Consider the following 21,462-nt stretch of genomic DNA (forward strand, 5'->3'; position numbering starts at 1 on the left):
CTTCACCTGAATTTTCCAGATATTCTGATATTGCCTAAATCCTTTAAAACACCAACTTTTTTCCTTGGGTCTACCTTCTCTCCTGAAGCCCCTGCTTCAAGGTACAACAAGGAAGGAAATGCTGGAGGAACTGGAAGGAGGTGAGAGCACAAAGGATGGCAGGATGATACAGACTGAAGTCAAATTGTTCCCGTGAGGGTTATGAGGGGCTGGAATGGATTTTCCAGAGAAGCTGTGGCTGCCCCTGGATCCCTGCAAGTGTCCAAGGCCACACTGGACAGGGCTTGCAGCAACCTGGGATAGTGGAAAATGTCCCTGCTCATGATGGAGGTTGGAATGGGAAAAGTGTTAAGGTCCCTTCCAACCCAAACCTTCTGGCATTCTATGAATTTTCAAGCACACAAATTGACTAATTATTCCAACAATTCTCTGCAGGCACAGCATTTTATGTAAATAACAGCTCTCAAAAACAAAGAATAACCATTGAGTGCTTTTACCTATTTTATTGGCATAGACAAAAACATGACTGTCTCAAGTACCAAGCAGGTTTTTTTAAAAGCAAACATTTTAACGCAACAGCACAAAGCCAATAACTGTATCCTGGTCACTTTGATCCAATTACAATACATTTTAAAGTATTACAGTACTTTAAAGATTAAATAGTGCTGCAGCTTCTCCATCTACAGTTACCATGCTGGAAAGTTCTTGGTTAGAGAACGCCCGGCCCTGACTGCGTGAGCTTTTCCACTTGGGAGATTCAAAGTGGATTTAGTAGGATTACCAGCATACTTCAGCATTTTCAGGATCAGAGCTTAAATGGTATCTCCAACACACATGTGGGACAAAAAAACAGTGGAGGAAAAAGAATTCTGTTCCTAAGAAAACCAGGAAGCTATCGATCCTAAGCAGCTTTATGCTTTTGACTTCAAACTAAGAGGGAAGGAATGAAAACAAATACTCTGTGTTCTAGTGAGGGAGTTTTATCAAAATGTATGTATTTATGATCTATTTAGTTATCACTAATTGGTAAATAAAACAAAATATGCAACAGGAAATGACAACATTTTTAGATGACAAAATTCAGATCATACTAAAGGCACTATTTTGTTCAACACTGAAAAAAAAAAAACCCCAAACATTATAAATATTAGATTACTATGCTGACCTAAAATATCCTTGCTGGACAAACCACCAAAAAACCCTACCTCAAATCCAAGTGTGTAGCAAACAGCGTTTTCCCCATTTTTAAAAAGCAGATGGAGCTTAGCTCCCTTCAGGAGAGCAAACAGCCCAGACCTAAGGAACAGGAAAAGTTAATATCCCAAAAAGAAAGCAGAAGCTGCTCTTATGGCTGTGTACAGACATTTCCTGCCTCAAGATCTTAAAAATTCACTCCCCAGTGCACTCAGAAAACCGGAGTTGTCATAAACTCATGCCCAGATTTGTTTCCCAACCTTTTTTTTTCTCGTTAAACTGCTCACAATTTATTTTTAACTACTGCACAGAAGCTGCATCTGTCGAGGATGCTCTTTTTGCAAGCAGAGCTCCTGCTCAAGAGACTGCAGGGAGACTTGCCTGCCTTGCCTTGAGCAGAGTTAAACCATTTCTGAGTAAGAAATTATTCCTCTACACAGTAATTCCAATTTTAACCTTCACAGCTCTGCCACCTGCCAAAGTCCCACTGCTTTGTCAGGAAAAGGACATGTCCAGTGAAGTTGCTCCACCCCTGGAAGTGTCCAAGGCCAGGTTGGACAGGGCTTGGATCAACCTGGGATAGAGGAAGGTGTCTCTGCCCGTGGCAGGGGTGGAATGGGATGAGCTTAAAGCTTCCAACTCAAACCATTCCATGATTCCATACTGCTGCTGTCTCTAATGTCTCACGTGAGCACAAAAAGAAGGATTTAGAAGTAGATGGTCTATGTTTAACTTGCATTTAGAGCCTTTAAAAGTTAAAGGAGTGCAATGAATGATGCCAGGACAAGCATTATCTACAAAGATAAACGAGCTCAAAATAGCTGGCAGAGCCCTGTCAGCCAGCGAGCACCAGCCACAGACGTGGATCCTGCAGCAGGAACAATTTAGCAAGTTCCTTCTCACCAATCTTCCAGAGACTCATCTTAAAAACTTCAGAGCAGGAATAACAAAGAAGTCAAACCAAACCCTGTCATTGAGACAGCTGAAGGCCTTCCCACAGACATTACATTAAGAGCTCACTCTCAGCATGTTACTTCAGGTATTCGTGAAGTCCAGACATGCCATGTATACATTCTCAGTTGTAGGGTCTTTCCCCTCAAGGAAAAATCCCTGGAATACTCAAAGCTGGGCAATACCCAGAGCTTGAGTGTCCAGCAGGGGACATTTCCTCTCTGCAGCTCCAGGAGAGCATCACCTCTCTCTGTGAAGGTGGTGAGGCCCTGGCTCAGGTTATCAGGGAGGTTATGGACTCCCCATCCCTGAAGTGTTCCAGGCCAGGTTGGACAGGACTGGAGCCCCTCTGCTCTGGAGAAAGGCTGGGAGAGCCAGGGGTGTTCACCTGCAGAAGAGAAGGATCCAGAGAGACCTTGGAGCTCCTTCCAGACCCTAAAGGGCCCCCAAGGAAGCTGGAGAGGAGCTTGGGACAAGGACCTGGAGGGACAGGGAAAGGGGGAATGGCTTCCCACTGCCAGAGGTCAGGGATGGATGGGATATTGGGAAAGAATTGTTGCCTGGGAGGCTGAAGAGGTGCTGGCACAGGGTGCCCAGAGAAGCTGCGGCTGTCCCTGGATCCCTGGAAGTGTCCAAGGCCAGGCTGGACAGGCCTTGGAGCAACCTGGGATAGTGGAAGGTGTCCCTGTCCATGGCAGGGGATGGGACAGGATGAGCTTTAAGGTCCCCTCCACCCCAAACCACTCTGATTCCATCATTCAATGACTTCCTAGTCCTTGGTTTGTCATCCCACTGAAAGGCTGATCCCAGAGAAGCACCCAAATTTGGGATATGATGTCCTAAAGCAGACACAGCAGTGCTGGGCTGTGTGTTCACCAATCCCCAGCCTGCAGCACGATGCTAATCCCACATCCAATACAGGATATCCATGGAGCAGGGCTGGGGCTGCCACCACACGTGCCCTTGACTTCACAAACACAGCTGCAATACTCACAAGCAAAGGTGCATCTGCATCACTGCAGAGTCATGCAGTTTAAAAATAAAAGCTTGAAAATTACTTTCTAATTTGAAATAATTTAAATTAGAAAAACGATTTTAAGATGCGTATTTTGCAAAAATTTTCCAAAGGAGAAGAATCTCAAGGCAGTGAAGCAGTGGAAGTCACTTGGTAAGCACTGGGAACCAGTGTATGATGAAGTGCCAACCCATCTTTCAAGCAGAATTCTTGTCTGCAAGTACAAAAGAACAAACATTTTCTTTTTACTTTGCTTATTTAGCTCAGTTCAATGACTGCAGCTTTCAAAGTTGAGAAATCAGCTGGGAATTCAGAAAGCAGGAAAAACAGTTTCTCGCTTTTAAATGAAGAATAAAAATAAGGTAAGTTGATGAGCTCTGCCAGCTCTATGGTTTTGAAGGACAAGGTAACCAGAAATTAGGTGAAATTTAGCTTAGCAAGACTCACTGTATTTAATAAATGTATTTTAGAAGAAAAGCTATATTTTGACAGAAGTGTAACACAGCCTTAACATCAAGTAAAACTGCACTTTCAATTGAATTAGTTTCCATCCAAATGGAGCTTGACATGATTTTAAATAGAAATCAGCTGGGAAATATGCAGGATTAACCATGTTCTAGTTCAGCATGTAATAAATGTATAGGAAGCAATGTAATTGCTCAGGTTACATCCTGACACCTGCTACAAACCCCTGAAATTCTCAGCAGAACCCAAGAAATACAAGTGTAAAACAAAAGTAAGGATCAATTATTCAAACCAAAGTTTCCTTCCTGCTCTTTAAACCACTTTGATTTGCATCGATCCACGTGCTGCAGCGTTAACTTTGTACAATCCCCCACCCTCTGAAGCCACACTCGGGCCTATGCAACATCCATGGGATGAATTTTTATTCTTGGAGGAAGGAAACTTCTGGGATGGATTTCATGGTTCTTATCTACCTGGGAGAGAGTCCTACTTCAGCCCTGAGTAGCTAAGGGAAGGGGAGAAAAGAAATGCTGGGAGAAGACAACAGGACAACCAGAGGAATTTGGGCCTTGAGTGTATTTTTGTAAACAAATGCATCATTCCTTTAGGAATAAACATGCAAATTTAAACCAAACCACTTTTTCTGACACCTTCTAAAAATATGAACTAGAAAGGGTTGGGCATGAGTGTTGTATCACATGCAATATAAAAGAATGTTCAAACAGGTATAATAAGCTGTTTAGGAATTATTCAACTGCTGTGAGCAAGCAGAGTTGGTCACTCCCACGCTAGGAAGCTGCAAAAGCAATGTCAAGAAATTTAGGGGGCAATTTACTCGCTGTCAAGAAGTAGAGAAGGTTTTAGTCTAAATGAGGAATAAGGCAATTGATGAAATTTCATATTCCAGACACCAAAATGAGACATCAACACTATCACACAAGGTCAGAACTTTCCAAGAGCCATACTGGTTGACTCAAAGAGGACGAAAAACTTGAGTGATTTGGTGAGAAGAGCTGTTTAAGAGAGTTTTATTTTAAAACAAAGGACCAGTAATGTGCAACCTTTCCATGTGTATCTGACTATGAAGCAGCCTTGGGGAGAAGAACCTGGGGGTGCTCGTGGATGAGAGGCTGGACATGGCCCATCCATGGGCACTCATATCCCAGAACCCCCCCATGTCCTGGGCTGATCCCCCAGTGTAGGCAGCAAGGAACGGGGGGATTCTGCCCCTCTGCCCCGCTCAGGTGAGACCCCACCTGCAGAGCTGCCTCCAGCCCTGGGCTCCAACAGCAGAAGGATGTGGAGCTGCTGGAGAGAGTCCAGAGGAAGCCACAGAGATGTTCCAAGGCTGGGAGACCTGGGGGTGCTCACCTGGAGAAGGATCCAGGGAGAGCTCAGAGCCCCTTCCAGAGCCTAAAGGGGCTCCAGGAGAGCTGGAGAGGGACTGGGGACAAGGGATGGAGGGACAGGACACAGGGAATGGCTTCCCACTGCCAGAGGGCAGGGATGGATGGGATATTGGGAAGGAATTCCTGGCTGTGAGGCTAGGGAAGCCCTGGCACAGATGAAGCTGTGGTTGATCCTGGATCCCTGGAAGTGTCCAAGGCCAGGTTGGACAGAGCAGCCTGGGATAGCAGAAGGTGTCCCTGCCCATGGCAGGGGGTAGAGTGGAACACAATGATCTTTTAAGTCCCTTCCCATCCATTCCATGGTTCCACAGCCTTGCACAGGTGAACACTGCAGCACTGCATTCCTAGAGCCACATTTGCTGGGACACAGTGTAGGCAATGGGGTTTGAACACATCCCATGGTATCCCAGGACTGAAATGGCCTGGCAGCACTGGGGCACCGTGTTTGCTCTGCATTTGCAGGGTATTTTCAGGAAGGTTCTCCAATGGTCTTGTCTACACAAATTGGAAAGATTAAACCAGACCTCAGAGCAACTTAAATAAATCTGCACAACTTGAGTGTCCCTGTGAGTGCCTCACAAAGCTTCATCTGAAATTGGTTCCCTATCAGCTTAAATTTGTGTCTCCACATGTAGGAGCCCTGCTGAGCACAGGAGGCAACACCCACAAATTGGCCTCTAACCACTGCCATGCACAGAAGTGAAAGTGATTTATACCTCGTTGCAATTTCACCCAGTGTAAGTTGTGTATATATAAATAAACACAAATTTAATGTACATACAAACGTATTTGGGTGTATATAAAATAAACCCAAATACAAGAAAAGAAGCCACCCGCTTTTGCTGCAAAACCATAAACTTCTCCCAGCCATTCCATAAACCTCACAACCAAATCCAGACCTACTTTATGTTTTTATAAAGTCTGCAACTAAACCTTAAAATAAATAAATAATAAAAGGTCATAATTCATCATCCTGACATCAAATCAGCAGACTGGGACTCCAGTATATCAGAGTGATGGATATAGACTTGTTTTAAGGATGGTTTAGTCTGCATTATGCCAGAACATTTATTGTTGCCTTTAAGACTGTTTCCTTCCCAAGATGTTTCAAATAAAAGCAACTGTCTTCTCCTCCTTTAACTGCCTGTCTGAGAATCCACTAACCAGCAAAAACAGTTTTCCCCAAAAAATCATGACTGGGGAAGCAACAGGACAGTGAGTCCTAGAAAACACAATTTCTTGTTTTTCCTTATTTTCTCTTGCTTGCCAGGTGATCTTATAACCACTCCTTGATGGATATCATGATTTGAGCCTCCCTAAGGCAAAAATCCTTCCTAATAAATGTCCAACCACCCCGAAATCTCTCTTTCCATCGCTTATCACCGCTGACGTTTCACTTTGCCACAGTGGCAGGATACTGGAGCACCACCTTCCTGGGCCCCACTGTCCTACAAAGGACCACAGCCAGTCCTCCCAGTCCATCCAGTCCAGCTTCCACCTGCTCCCTATGACCCACACCTGCCCTCTTGCCCTTCTCACTCTGCTTTTCATGGGGTGTTTTATCTCTCTAAACATAAACTCTGATCTCGTATCAAATGCTGTTCAATAAATGAATATGCACTTCCAGTTTTAAGTCATATATATACGTATATATACATATTTCCATCACCAAAGCACACTGGAAACTATTAATTCTCATCTCAACCTCTGATGGTGGTAAAACACGTCAACTTTACAGGCACAAAGAGGTCTGACAACAACCTCAGACATCATGTCCACCTTGGCTGCTGCGTACAACACTTCTTCCCTTTGCCTTGAGCCAAGATCACATTTCTTAACCTTAAAAAAAAGTTCAACTTTTTGCAAACTGCTCCACAGGCCACCCTGTATCCCACTAACACTACAAGACACATCAGAGTCATAAAGCCACTCACCATTTTCACCAGAACATTTTCTTAATTACAAATACTGATAAAAACCTGCATCGCTTCTGCTTCTCAGATAATCCCAGTAACACTGACAGTGCTTGAGAATGTGCCCAGGAGACAGAACATTCACTGCAATCATCTCAGGGGCCTTTTTCTAATACCTTACAGTCCACCCAGAGATAGAAAGTCAGTACTACCAATATGGAAACTTGCTGTTTGATCCAGATCTGAACGAGACCTCCTCAGGTTTGATTTCTGTTGTAAATGGTGCTTTGTAAGCACAACTGGTAATCAATTTGGAAAAGAGGAGAAAATGTAAAGGAATAAATAATCATTTCTACCTGCTTCCCTTGCTCCCCCTGCCTCCATGGTGGTTTTACAGCTTTTCTTTGAGCCTGTTTAGGGAAGCAGAGAACCCAGGAGGGAGAGGAGCTGAAAAGCCCCAGCAAAGGGAGGAGAAGTGGCTGCCAGTTCTGCCAATGCAGCGCTGGGGGATGATGTGTTCTAGGAACTGACCCCATCTTCCAGGTTGCTCCTATCACTTCCTTCCCTAGAGCAGAGCTGAATCAAATCTTTGTGAGTTAAAAGGGTGCAGGCAGCCATTCACAGACATGGGGGTATTTGCTCTTTAAATAAAAAACAAAAAAACCCAAAAACCCCACATTACAGCAACCCTAAGTCTGCCTGCACCCCTCTTGTGAGAGCACTGTTGTATATCCTTCATTATATTTATAAAGAGGGCTGGTTTTGTGTCACAGGCTGTCATTTACACTGACTTCTCTTTCTCTCAGCTCATGCACAGGAGCTCCCTGGCCTGAGTTTGTAAATACAGATCTGTACGAACAGGAATAGATACACCATCATGCAATATGAGGCCATAATTCCAGCAGGGAGAAAGCATGAAAGGAACCCCAGGTAATGGAATTGTTTGTACATATTCACACAAATAATCTCAGCCCTTGTCCTGACACTAATACAAGAACACAAGTCTTATGGAGCTTGAAATCTTCCCCTGGAGAGACAGCTTTGCAAAAGCAATGGAAGAAAGTACACTGGGTAGAAAAGGCTGTTTGTAGCTTTGCTTGCTATTTAAACCAGGCTGATTAATCTTAAAGATTCAGCAGCTTTTCAGATTTTTGCCTTCCTTCCTTCCCTCCCTTATTCCACAGCCTTTTTATCAATGCTTTAAAGTAACAGCACACACCAAGGGCTCAGGTACACCCAAAGCTGTGCACACAAACCCCAGTAAGTGCAAAAAGCAGCAGCTCACATGAGAGCTCAGAGACCACCAGGGAACATGGAACAGAAGTGGGATACAAGGAACACAAACCAAAAAAGAACTGGAATGTGTGAATCTCTACGAGATTCTTGAGTACAGCAACCACAGCCCTTCAGAAGCCATGACACAGCAACAGGACAGAGCCACAAGCCATGCCAGGTGGACATCAGGAGGAATTTCCTCATGGAAAGAGCTGGAAGGTGCTGCCCAGGGAGGTTTGGAGTCCCCGTCCCTGGAGGTGTCCAAGCAAGGCCTGGACATGGCACTCAGTGCTCTGGGCTGGGTGACAAGGTGGGGATCAGTCACAGCTTGGACTCGATCTCTTTCCTCTTTTCCAACCTTAATGATGCTGTTTTTTTAGGTATTCCCAGTTGTCTTCTCCAACTAAAACCACCAGGGTTCATGTCTAAACTCTGACTTTGAAAATGAGATTGCAGGTCCTGGTAAAATTAGAGATTCAGAACCAGCATATTCTCAAAACTAACATATAAAACAACCCCTCACTCTAAAAATTTGATAAAAGATGCTAATATTGACAGCTTGCTTTCATATGCAGCAAGATGGGAATGGAGGGCAAGAAGAGGATATTCAGAGAAGAGATAAGAATGAAGAGAAGGCATTTCTAAGGAGCCTGGTACCTGGAGTGTGGCACAAAAGCCAGCCACCCCCTTCCTGAAAACCTCTTGTAGCCTAAAGCCCTGACTGTGAGGAGATCCACCCCCCCATAAGGTTAAATATCACTATATAAATATTTTCAGGTCTGGGCATAAAGAAGTTAAAGGTAGTCCAAGGAAGTCCTTCAGCACATCAGTGGGAAACCTGACTTATGTAGAACACCAAAAAAAAAAGTAAAATAAAAGGAATGAAGAAGAGAATCAGACCACCATTAGTCACTGGAATATAACTGCACCATGTAAAGACTGTTTGCCTTTGCTAGAACAAAAAATCCTGCCTAAACTATATAGATGCAATGCATATGTTGCACAAAACCAAGTTTACATAATAAAGAGAATATATATTTGCTTTGATCTCGAGCTGCCCCATAAATTTTTAATAACAGCTGTAAAACAGAAATCTTTGGCTAGAAATCCTCAGCAGCAATGAAATTTAAGCTCCCTACTCATTACAGGTTAAGAAAACTCATTTCCAATCCATTCCTTGTAGAACTGTTACCAACTTCTTACAAGGAGAAATGCAAATGTCATTCCCAGCCATTTATTTGTAGATTATTCTCTTCAGCCTGGCTCTCTCCAAAACAGAAGGATAAGGGACTATTCAATCTGGTTTGTCATCTTTGGTCCTATTAGCAAGGCATTGCTAAATTCAGATATCACAATCCTCTCATTTTATATTTCACTGGAAGGATGTCTCAATCTGGTTTTTTTTCTCTACAGAGAAACTGTTAAACCAAAAGTACTAAAAAAATAACTTCTCTACGATGCACCACAAATAGATTACAGTTTCTAGTTCAAGTGCAAAGGGACAAAGAAACCAAAATCTTTTTATATGCAGACATTAAAGTAAAAGCAGGAAACAGACTTAACAACTGGCAAAAAAATAAAAAATTAACCCTTGTGCTTTCAGTGATGTAACTGACAGAACTTCCTTTGTTTTCAGCTCCTTCCCCCCTCACTAAAGAATCACCACTGTTGTACAGAACTTGAAACAGTGTTTTAACACATCCCCTACAAAAAATAACCTTTTAGGTAAATTAGGAGGCTCCAAAAAGCACAACTATCAAATATATTATCTAGAAAAAAAAATTACAATAAAATAAATATTAAATTCCTTCTTCAAGTCTTACATATAGCACTGTATGCAAGGGAAGTGTCACACAGAGGCAGTTTTCATGAGGAAGGTTTGTAGAAAACAGTATTTAAAGCCAGTATTTGGGGGTAGCAAGAGGACAGATGATTACAGTGCTCTGCGATAAGATGAGAAAAAGCGAGCTAATGGGATATAAAACTGCATACACTGGAGACAGCTTTACAAGTTAAAGAAATGACAGGCAAATAGCAATCACAGCACACCAAAAAGGCACTGACAGGTCAGAAAAAACCTTCATTTTCTAAATGACAGCAGACTTAGTCCCTGTATATGAAGAGTACACAGAGCGGAGTTAAACAGTAACTGAGAGTGTGAGAGATGTTTGGAGAGCACCCAAAATGGAAAGAAACCATTCCCTGCCCTCATTCCACAGGGTTTGTGCCACTCTGGACACAGCCAGGTGTGTTTTTCTGGATGTTGATCCATCAGAAATCCAAGCTGTGTCCTTCCCTGCCAGGGATGAGCACTTGCAGGGTCTTGCTGGCTCAGAACACTCCCCAAATCACTTCCAGAAAAACTACTTCCTATTCCAGTCAGATCATGAAGTTACACAGATATCCGTGTTCTCCCAACTGATTCCATGTGAACCAAGTACAAGAGTTATTAAACAGCCCTGTGAACATATTGGTGGCTATGGGAATGGGAAGGATTCACTATCCAGCTCACAGAGTTTAAATACTGTATTTGTTCATGCTTAAAGTGACACAGGATTGAACAGGGATTAAAAGAAAAAGACAACAAAAAGAATAAAACAAGCCAAACTGAAAATAAGGTGAATTAAATTAGAAATTAAGGACACTTGCTCACTAGGAACTGAGCTAATAGCACCTCCCTTCACAAGGGCTACCTGGCCTCCAGGTATGGGACATTCAGCAGGGGAAAACACTGCAATGGACAATTCCCATTTGGGATCAAACACATCTGGAGCTCCCTTTGGGTAGAAAAGAGGGGATATGGAGAATATCCAGATCACCTGCAGCACATAGTGAGAGGCTGGCTGCAAGGATGTGCTGGGGAGGGATCAAATGTTTGCTTTTTTCTTCCAGGCTCTCTTCAGCATTCACCACTGCATTATTCAGCCTTGTGCCAGAGACAAGGCAAACTACTGATCTGATCCTAAGAGCACATTTTTTACACCTGATTTGAATTGAGCTCAGTTCCTATGCTGAGTTTTGCAATTCTTGCATAAACATTACTTTATAGCTGCCCAAATGTAGTTACAAACCTGCACAGCCCTGTGGTGGTGCAGCTCAGAACCAGCCCTCAGCAACACTCTCAGGACATATACCCCCTTATTTTTGTATCATTACTGCCCTGAAGAAAAAGAGCAGCGAAGCAGGAGCCTCACTCAATCCCCAATTTCAAAGTCTACCACATAAAATGCAAACTGAACAATTGCATTCTAGGTTTCCCCTGTGCCAGCCACAGTGTTCAATCCAGGAAGAGTTGCATGTGGTTAAGAACTACAGCAAAACACTTTACAAGCTCCCCTTTTCAAAAATAAGGAGAGAGAGAGAGAACAGAGGACAGGATGAAAAGCACAAGGATGCATCTCCATGAAAATTATCAGTTTGAGTTCCCCCTTTGCAGAGACCACAGAACTGCAGAGGTTGGACAGCACCTCTTGAGCTTGTCCAGTCTAACCCCTGCATTAAGTGCAATTTTCCAGCACAACTCACTCCAAAAATAACTGTGCAGGAACATGATGATCCACCTGGATTTAGGTTGGTGCTGGAGTAATGACTGGACTACAAAAATACATTTTCCTACAAAGCCCAGCAGCCTCAGAGCCCTGGGGTAGGCACAGCCCAGCAGGGTGGCTTCTGAAACCTGAGGGAAGGTTGCTAAATCATTTTTGCTTGGTGGCTGACTAAGGCCAAAACCAAAAAGTTCAGCCAAAACTGGGTCTAAGTTTAAAACTGTGACTGCAAATGATACAGGAATGGATACAAGAGAAAGACCATCAGCAGTAGCAGGGAAAACAGGCAAGATAAACTCCAAAACACGTAATTTGCCATTTCTTTGCTTTCTGCAAACACCAGTCATGGTCCAAGACTCTCCTCAGTGGCTGTAAGAGCACAGAACTCGTATCCAGCAAATCCAAATTAATGCAGGGGAGTTTAGGAGGTCTGCCCAAGCAATGTCTCCACACAATTATAGCTCAGAAGTCATAACCCCTCCCTTTAATATTAAAGAAAAAAAGAAATCACATTTGCAGCCAAAATGTACTGATAATATTGCAATGGCAGCATGGCCCTGAGCCTGTAGCCTTCTCAGAAGTCATTCTCATTAGAAGAAAACTGAAGGAGCATCCTCTTCATCCAGTGATTTGCAGGACATTTAACACACGGTGCTCACTGGAAGACCAGCACTGTGGAATTTTTCAGGAGTGGGCAAGGGGAGTTTGATTGAGTGTTTCAATCCCATCCCTGTGTAGGTTTTATATGGAAGAGATGGAAACCATAAAGCAGAGCTGGGAAGCAGCACCCAGGAGGACACCAGAGGCAAATTTCTGCCATGAGGGGTGGGGGAAGGCTGCTCATAGTAAATTGTTTCATCATATAACTGGAGGGAGGGCCAATGTCTCCTCTGGAAAGCTCAGTAAAAGTCTGTCAGAAGCAAAAACAATGGAGAATTAATTATTCTTAAATATGAAAGGACCTAGAACTCAGTGATCTGCTAATTAAAAACAAAATATCCACAATAAAGTTCCAGTTCAGCTCTTGTGAGAGCCAACAGAGAGCAATCCCACCGCCTCTAACGCCAGTAAGAGCTTATTTTAAGGACTCATCCCTTAAAGATACCAAAATTTAATGGAAATTGCAGATATTTACTACTCACCTACTCCATATTCAAATGTCTGAGCTCACACAAAATACACAAGAGAGTCTTCACCAACTCATTGTGTTTCAGCAGTTCTAGAAATCTCTGAAAAGTAACTGACAAACCAACTAAACTCCTATGGTGTAAAGCTGCTCCTTGAAGGCAGCTCTGGAGGGGCTCAAAGCAGTGAAGTTTTATTTTTGTTTTAGCTGGTCATGCAGTGTGCAAGAAGCAGAAAGCAGCTCTGATGTATGAGAAGTAGCACAGACAAGCTCTGTGCCAGGGAGAAGGAAAGATAAATTGTGACTTTCTGTGAGGATGACAACACTTAAAATTAAATGTCCTTGTCTTAATTTCTGCTCCCATGTAGCGAGTGGGTTGTGTGAGGGACAGAAGGAAACTCAGGTTTCTTCAGCCTACCTTTCCCACAGTGTTTTGCAAAACAGGGAGGGAGTAGAGAAGTTTTCAAGATAAATCAGGATCTGCAGGCATACAGCTGCAGGATCACCAGCTTTTTTCAAGAAGTTCTCTCCTCACGATGTCTACAAGCCAACCATCAAAGAATCCACAAAAACCAAAAATATCTCAGAATCATTTGGCTTGAAAAAGACCTCTGAGATCACCAGGTCCAACCTGTGACCAATCCCCACCTTGTCACCAGCCCAGAACTCTGAGTGCCACATCCAGGCCTTTCAGGGACACCTCCAGGGATGGAGACTCCAAAGCTCCCTGGGCAGCACCTGACAACCCTTTCCATGAAGAAATTCCTCCTGATACTGGAAATGCTGGAGAAGTAGCAGTGTTGATACACCAAGCAGAATGGAATGGTTTAAATCCACCCTCCCTGAATGTGGTGTCATAGTGTGGGCTAAAGGGAGGCAGCTCCCACAATTTTAAGACTTGCACTATCCCAATTTGGACAAAGTGCCCACATCCTCTTCCCCAAGCACTGGACAGCAGCAATTCCTTTAAGGACAAGCAGAGGAGATGGCCAGGACAACTCCATGATCACTGTCTCCCTTTTACCTGCCAGCTCATGAGTCAGACACCCCTAAATTAGGAGGGACATTTATTGAGGGACGTTCACTGAGCTTTTCTCTGAGCCAGGGACACCTCAGAGTGACCAACACCACCCTGAACATGGATACCCCATGCTCTGGGCTTAAACCTTCCCTTAAAGCTGTCATTTTCCACTAAATTTAAAAAAAAAAAACAAACCCTGGAGCTTCATTCTCTAGCCAGGCATGGGCCTGAAGAGCAGCATACCTGCATTCCAGTTTCCACCCTGGGTTGTTAGCCAGACTGTTTATAAAACAATTTTAAAATGCCAGCTTTTATGTATTACAGTTTTATTAATCTTGAATGATACATCATAGGTGCAGGATGCATAAAAGGGTTACAGAAACATGGTTTGCATTTTAAAATGCTTTAGTGAAAACAAATGAATTCTCTTTATTAAATGAATTGAACCTTGCTGTGTCCTCCACGGAAAGATTTCAGTATTAGTGAATCTCCTCCCTCATTGTTCTTTTTTCCACCTTATGTTAGGGGAGGAAAACAAGTATTTCGGCATTTACAGTTCCCAAATGGTTTCTCAGTTTTGAATTAAATAGGCTGTGATATGAACTATCTGAATACACAGAAATAAAGGAAATATTCTCTATGCACATGCCGAAGAGGCTACCTCAGTCAAAATCAGATTCTGGTTCCATGTGCTCAGCCAAGAGTGACAACCACCACTCCACTGGTGGTTTTGACTCGTTTGACTTGATTTATTTGCAGTAGAAATACAATGCTGAGGTTCTTCTGGAGTCCATTAGAAGAAACAGAGGCATTACAGCATAAGGCCTAGGCTTTAGAAAAAGGCATTTTAATATTTTAATCAATTTAAATAGAAAACTTTTTAAAAAAAAAAAAAATCAGATTTTGAATTCAGGTTATAAGCTCAAGTTTAGGTGTAATTACAAAGAAAAGGTAGAGATGCTTCATTGCTGGTTTTATCAGCCAACTTAACCAACAATCAGCTTTTATTCTTATCAAAGATACAGATGCATCCATTTGCCATTAAACAGATCTGTTTCCCACAAACTGGACACAGCCTCCAGGCTCCAGATAAGCAGGGAATCTGCCTTCCAACATCCAGAGTACAGGAATTTTAACACATTCCTGAAGCAGCATCTAAATTGATCATTAGTGTCAACAAATACAATCCAAATGGACTGTCCCAAACCTCTTTGGAAGCAGAGATTCTTTTCTGCTTGTTCAGTGTTTAAAACCCTGAAGGCCCAGCTCCAGCACTGCTGCCACTTTAATCTTAACTATTTTATGAGTCATTTATACGCCAAGGTAACCCACCTAAGCAATCAAATACAACAACCCAAAAAAGATCTGGATCCCAGTTTTCCCGTTTTACAAGCCTCAGAGGGGAAAGATGATAATAACTGAACAAGCTCCATGTTCCAACCCCAAGGTTTTATGGAGGAAGGGGAGAGAGGGAGGGATGATCTTTCCATAGCACTGCACTGCCACAGGAAAGCACCACGTTTAATGTAATCAAGCTCTACAATGCAGCCATATGGAAACAATTTCAGTCAATAAACAACTCCTGCAAGAAGACAGCAGAGGAACAGGAAAATCAGATCCTGATTTAACCAGGAGGCAGGAGAGCTGCTGGCTCAGCTCAAAGGCTGCCATGACATGAAATATCCATGTCCACCAGAACTCCACAGCGCTGGGTCCCCATCGCTTGTGCTCCACACCTCGGACTGCAGGAGTACAAATGGCACAGCTTCTTCCACAGTGTTTCCCAGCCTCCAAGATCCTGTACCTCAGTGCTCTCCCCTTTCTTCTCTCTTCCCAATCTTTCCTCAAAGCCTATCGCTGTGGCCAGCTTCCCACCCGATAGCCAGAAAGGAAGCAGTCATCCCAAACTTTAGATACTCACCCGACCTCCCTGCAGCTTATCTGCTTGGAATTTGCAGGTTTCAAAATAGGGACTTTCTCAGGGAGCAAATCCTTAAAAACACACACAAAAAAAACCAACCTAAAACACCACACATTTTACTTCTTCCTGTTAGTGGTATTTAAATAAGGTTTGGTTTCAAGGTTCCATATTATCCAGGATCCTAAAAACCAATAGCAAAAATACTGCCTCTCCTGCAGAAGACTACATTCCTGTGCACTGCTGATTACAGCTGCAACACCGAGGGAGTAAAAGCTAAATCAGTTTGGGACAGGAAAAGGGAAATTCAAGGGAACAGCCAGCAAGCAAAGGCAGCTGCATTTTTAACAAAAAGCAAGAAGGCACAGTGCTATGAATAAATCAGAATTTCCTTGAGTGTGACAGAGGAGTGACACCAGTATTTATGGGAATAATGCCCATGAACTGAAGGGTAATTCACGAGTGTCCTCAGAAGTAGTCGCTTGTAAAGGTTGGGAAGTTCATCCCTTCCACAACGCCATGGGATCTGGCAGCAGATGCACCACAAACACCCCAAAAGCACTGCCATTTTACACTTGAGGACACCCAGAAACAAAAGGCCTTGGGATGTTTTTCTTAATAACCAAAGTGCAAGACTCCAGGTATCTTGAAAAACAAACAAAGCACTAGTAATAAAATTTAAACCCCAGTAGCTTTCTAGTGGAAGGAAAAACTACGGAGAGTAGAGTTTTCTGTCAACTGGGGCAACATGCCTTTGTCACATGAAAATTCACCAGCAAATAAAAGATGATTCCCAGAAAATCCATTAGCAGGGAAACATTTGAATCAGCCTAAAACCCATGCACCAAAGAGGCCTTTCACCCCAGGCCAGGTGGATGCTCCTATTTCACCAATCCTCAACAAGGAGGTGGACAGAATCTGCAAAGCTGTAAGCTGGAGATCCATCCAGGCAAAGAACAGGAAAAGAAAAATCTGTTTTCCCAGTGAAGAATTACAAGAACAAGGACACCAGTAGTGCCAGTCAGCACGTTTTAATGGCAAATGTCTTGATAAAGGACTAACTTTGTTCTTTGGAGATTACAAATGTAGTTGTGCAGAGTCAAGTACACGCACAGAGCGTACTCGGGTTCTGGTGGAAACCCACATCGGCTGCTCCGTATCCGAGAGCTGTCAGTCAGCCAGTTCTTAATCTACTTCCTGGGATTGCATCATGCTAATTTTTTTTTTGTCACTAAATTTAAGGTCTGATGCAGTTCAACATTTTTATCACTGCAGATAAAAATCTCTGAGTGACACCAGGACTGTAGCACAACAGGACACTACTGGGAGGAAAGGACAGCAGGAGAAAGGAGGCCAAAAACCTGCCTTAAGTTAGCTCAGGAAAGCCAAACCCATCAGAATACAAAGGCTAATTTATAATCTAAAAAATGCAGACTGTAACTACCAAATGGCAGACTTTACTTGAGTAAAGAATGTCAGTGCTGGGGCAGTGAGGCTCATGAGCAGGATTTCCCTATGCAAAAGGTCTGCTGGGAACCGTTTCAATGGCTCTGCAGCAAAAAGGGCTAAAGGCACCTCAGAATTTGGTATGGATCAGGCACAGGCTGGAACAGGCACCTTTTTTGGTCTCCACCATGTTAAAAATAAATGGAGACCATGAAGAATCACCAGATGATCTGAGTGCTGGAGAAAATGCCTCAGAGTGAGACTTAAAAGCTCAACTCTGTTTCCTTATCTATCAAGTAACTTGATTACAGAGTGTAAGTACCTTCATGGCAAGAAAGTCCTGGATACTAAAGGGCTCTAATCTTGTCAGGAAAATCCTAACAAGAACCAGCGGCAGAACTTAGACTAATTCAAATTAGAAATCAGCCACTTATAACTACCAAGAGAAGTGATGAGCCTGAAATTACCAGTGATGGACACTCAGGGCTGGAAAGCTTTCAAATTGTTTTTAGCCAAACATCATTTACTGGTCTCAGTTTCAGAGTAAATGATTAAAATTTAAAGGCCTGTGATACAAAGCATATAAAACATATCAGGGAAGGCAATTTAATTATCAGTTCTCGCCTTAAATTTTATGAATCTCCAATATGTTAACATCACTCAACTTCTGTGGACCAGGAAATTAAAGAGGGAGGAGTAAGTTTCAAGTTCAGCAAGTTCCCTCTTTTTCAGACTTACCATTAAACAGCACCGCTCCACCACAGATGGAGCTCCCATGAAATAGACAGGGAATGATCAGCTATGATGTCTGGAAACCACATGTAATGCAATTTACTTGGGCAAACTCTGATCAGCTCCCACCAGGGGCATGAAAAGGCAGTATTAGCTTAAAAAAACAGTTCTCATTCTGGCTAACTACACCTCTGACACCCAGGTTATACTCCCAAGAGCAGCAGCACCCACTGACAGCCAGCCAAGACTCTCCAATACTTTTTAAACATAAAAGCATCTCAGTAACCCTGAAAAGATTATTTCCATATTCCCCACTGGAACACGGGCAAGTCAAAAAGTTTGCCCTAGGTCATAAAATAAAACCTATGCTGCTAGAGCCTAGAAAGGAAATTTCATTGCCAGGAAAAACTTTCCAGCACTCAAGCACCACTTCCATGTCAGAGCTACTGCACACCCCCAAATGCTGCCAGTTAAATCACTAAGAGATTTCTGGTGAAAGCTGACATTGTAATCAGAGAATCTGATCATAGCAGAGAAACTGTCCAAAGTAAAGGTCAGAATAAATATCCAAGCAGGAAGAGCACTTGTATTTGATGAACTAACTAACTGCTTTCTGCTGCCATCAGTATTACAGTGCCATGGCAAGAACAAAAAGCAGATTCAGTGCTTGCCTCAGAGCTCAGAAGGAACAGGCAGCTCGAAATGCAGGAAATGACTATATGCTGCACTTCCCAATTGATAGGGCAAAGGCTTATCAGAAGAACAAAACTGGCTGTTCACAAGGCCACTGAAAGAGTAGCCTACACTATTGTTTCAGTGGTAGTTATCCTGCTGTTGAACTTCGAAATGCTAAGAAAGTGAAGAAAAAACAGCTTCTTAGATATTAAGTTCAGAAGTGGGGAGAAGACAGATACTGGGAACTCAGGACAAGCAAGATTCAACTGGGGGGCAGAGCCAAATATAATTAATAGAATTTTTATGCCTGGCTTGTAAACTCCTTCCTTAACCCAACATTAAAATCTCATCTACCACCACAGCAGTGAACGGGATTCATGTAAATTTAATAAAGCTTAAAATATAACTTGTACATATGGAGAACAAAAAAAAAAATGCCACCTCTATGCGTGAGGCAGGTGTGAAAATTTGTTTCCTCAGGCTGGAAGAAACTCTTCCCTGGAAGCAACACTCCACCCATTGGGCAAATGGAGACTGGAAGCACTACCTGCCAGCACTCCATGGACACACACACACCAAGTGGGGTCTTTGTCGAGCTGTATTACTAAAGTGATTTAGGTGTATTCATGTACAACCTGCTGGAAGGGCTTTGCTTGCTAATGAGTTTCAGGCTGGTAATTGCACTCAAACCAACAGATGATGAAGGGAAAGTTCAGAGTGGAATTCTGTAGGAAAAAGGGAAGTGACCTTCCACAGCTCCTGGTTGGCCGCACAGGAAGATAAAGCAGAGCTCACTCTGTCAGGAGCACTACGGCAGTTCCCTGTTTTAAGAGCAGACTTTAACTTCAGACTCTGCGTGCAGCTTTGATTTACAGCTGGGAAAGAGAAACCTCCACTAAGACAGGGAGAATAACCAGTTACAGATTATTTCTTTTAATTCTTAATAAAGCACATTAAAACAGCAATTGTTCAACCTGCTGGTGTCTGCATTAACATGGGACTGAAGTAAAACAAGTGACAAACACGCCTGTGCATTCCTGAGGTAGAAGTACAACATCAAAAAAAATCCTATTAAATGAAGCAGAGGAAAAGCAGTACAAGAAAGGAATCCCCCACAGTCTTGTGAGAAAGTTTGCTTTTGACCTGATGGGAGGTGGAATATAATGGATTTCAAAGCAAGAAAAATAACTGAATAAGTAAGGATGAGAAGTGTCAAGCCACTGAAATCAGTGGGAAATCCTGCCATCACCATAAAAAATAATCTCTGGACTTAGATATTCTTAATGACCACATCAGATGACCAGCAAATAAATTCCTTATATGGTTACTATATATCAACATATCACAGATAGAAAGTGCAACAGATGAGGAGACACCTATGTTGAAGTGCTGCTGCCTCAGACCGTGAGCTCATACGGCCTTGTGCCTCAGTTTCTCAATTTGTAAAACACCAATACCTCTGTCAAGCACCTGTAGAGATTTACAAACAGAGGTATGAAGTACTGTTTTGACATGGAACACCAAAGGAGGGCAGTGGCTCGGCCAGAGTCAGCGAGTGGGAGCCACTGGAGCCACGCTGCTCTGGCCAGCACAGGAGCTATGGCCATAAATCGATCAGCCTTGATTAGGTTGGGCTTTACGACACCGTAATTGTCACAGCAGCAGCTCTGGGACTGTGACATGAGCCCTGCGCTCGACAGTGTCACACAGGGAGCCTGCACCAACCACAAACCTCTGCTAAAACCAACTGCAACAGCAAAGAACAGGAGCTGCCCAAACCCAACAGACTTTTTAAGGTTATCAAGGATAAAAGCTTCTCCACGTGCTCATATGACCACAGGTTAATGCTGTGTAAGCGCCCAGTTGAGATGGGAAGGATATAACCAAGAGCACGTTTAAAGAAAGGGATATATTCACTGGAAATCTGCAGGCACAACTCAAAAAAAAATATGTTTCTCACAGTAACAAGACGAAATTTTTGTTTGGTCAGCGACTACAAAGCTGATTCTCTACTTCTGGCTGTGGACCACATGACAGCCTCAAGTACGTAAGAGCGTTTTATCTGCCAACTTGCAATGAAGACCACATAGTTAATAGTTTGCAACCTCCTTTCCCCCAGAAGATCTTCAGAGTTGAGTAATAAAATTCCTCACATGATTTCAATGAGAGGGTTCACTTGTCAGGGGCTGTTTGGAGATAGTATCATATGTCAGGGAGGTGCTGCTCAGATCAAGTTTTCCAACCTTGTGTTTTCAAGGCTTGACTGAAAATGAAAAAAAAAAAAAACAAAACAAACTTCAGGCGATAAAGTCTGAAACTGGAGAAAAGAGAAATAATCTCTAGATGCTATTTTCAAAATGTCAAACTTAGCCAATTAATGAAGGGGAGGAAGAAAAACTGATTAAAGCCCTGACAAACCCTTGAGATCACAGACTGATTGCGAGTTCTGCCGCAGACTCCCCGTAGGAACCTGGGCAAGCTGATCCCTCCACACCTTGGTATGCCACCTGCGAGACAAAAAATAGCACTTTCTTTTCATATCCTGTCATTCTTGCTTGTATTGTTCCCCAAATTAAAAGCATTTGTCAAAACACTTATCTTTAGCATTAACCCTGGGAATTGCATTCACAGCTACCACAGAACCAACCCATCTGCATGACAGAGTGCTCAGATACAAACTCTTAGTACACTTTGCTACCCAGCCATCCTAATTTAATACAAGTCAGAAGGGAGCTTTAGTCAATACAGGAATATTAGAATGCTAAAATACAGTTTGT

General features: G+C 42.9%; 1 protein-coding gene across 10 annotated transcripts in view; it reads right to left on the bottom strand.

Annotated features, from left to right (window-relative positions):
* HMBOX1 (homeobox containing 1) overlaps nt 1–21,462 on the bottom strand; it is a 103,728-nt gene that overhangs the window by 78,313 nt on the left and 3,953 nt on the right. Inside the window, exon 1 of one of the 10 annotated variants that reach the window (XM_015622644.2) lies at nt 20,839–20,930. The exons of the other annotated variants lie outside the window; for them this stretch is intronic. The gene's annotated coding sequence lies outside the window, so the exon portion shown is untranslated. Of the gene's footprint in view, nt 1–20,838; nt 20,931–21,462 lie in introns of those variants that run through there. 10 annotated transcript variants of the gene reach the window in all.

This window comes from Parus major, chromosome 3, assembly GCF_001522545.3.
Source record: "Parus major isolate Abel chromosome 3, Parus_major1.1, whole genome shotgun sequence".
NCBI classification, from domain to species: Eukaryota; Metazoa; Chordata; class Aves; order Passeriformes; family Paridae; genus Parus; species Parus major.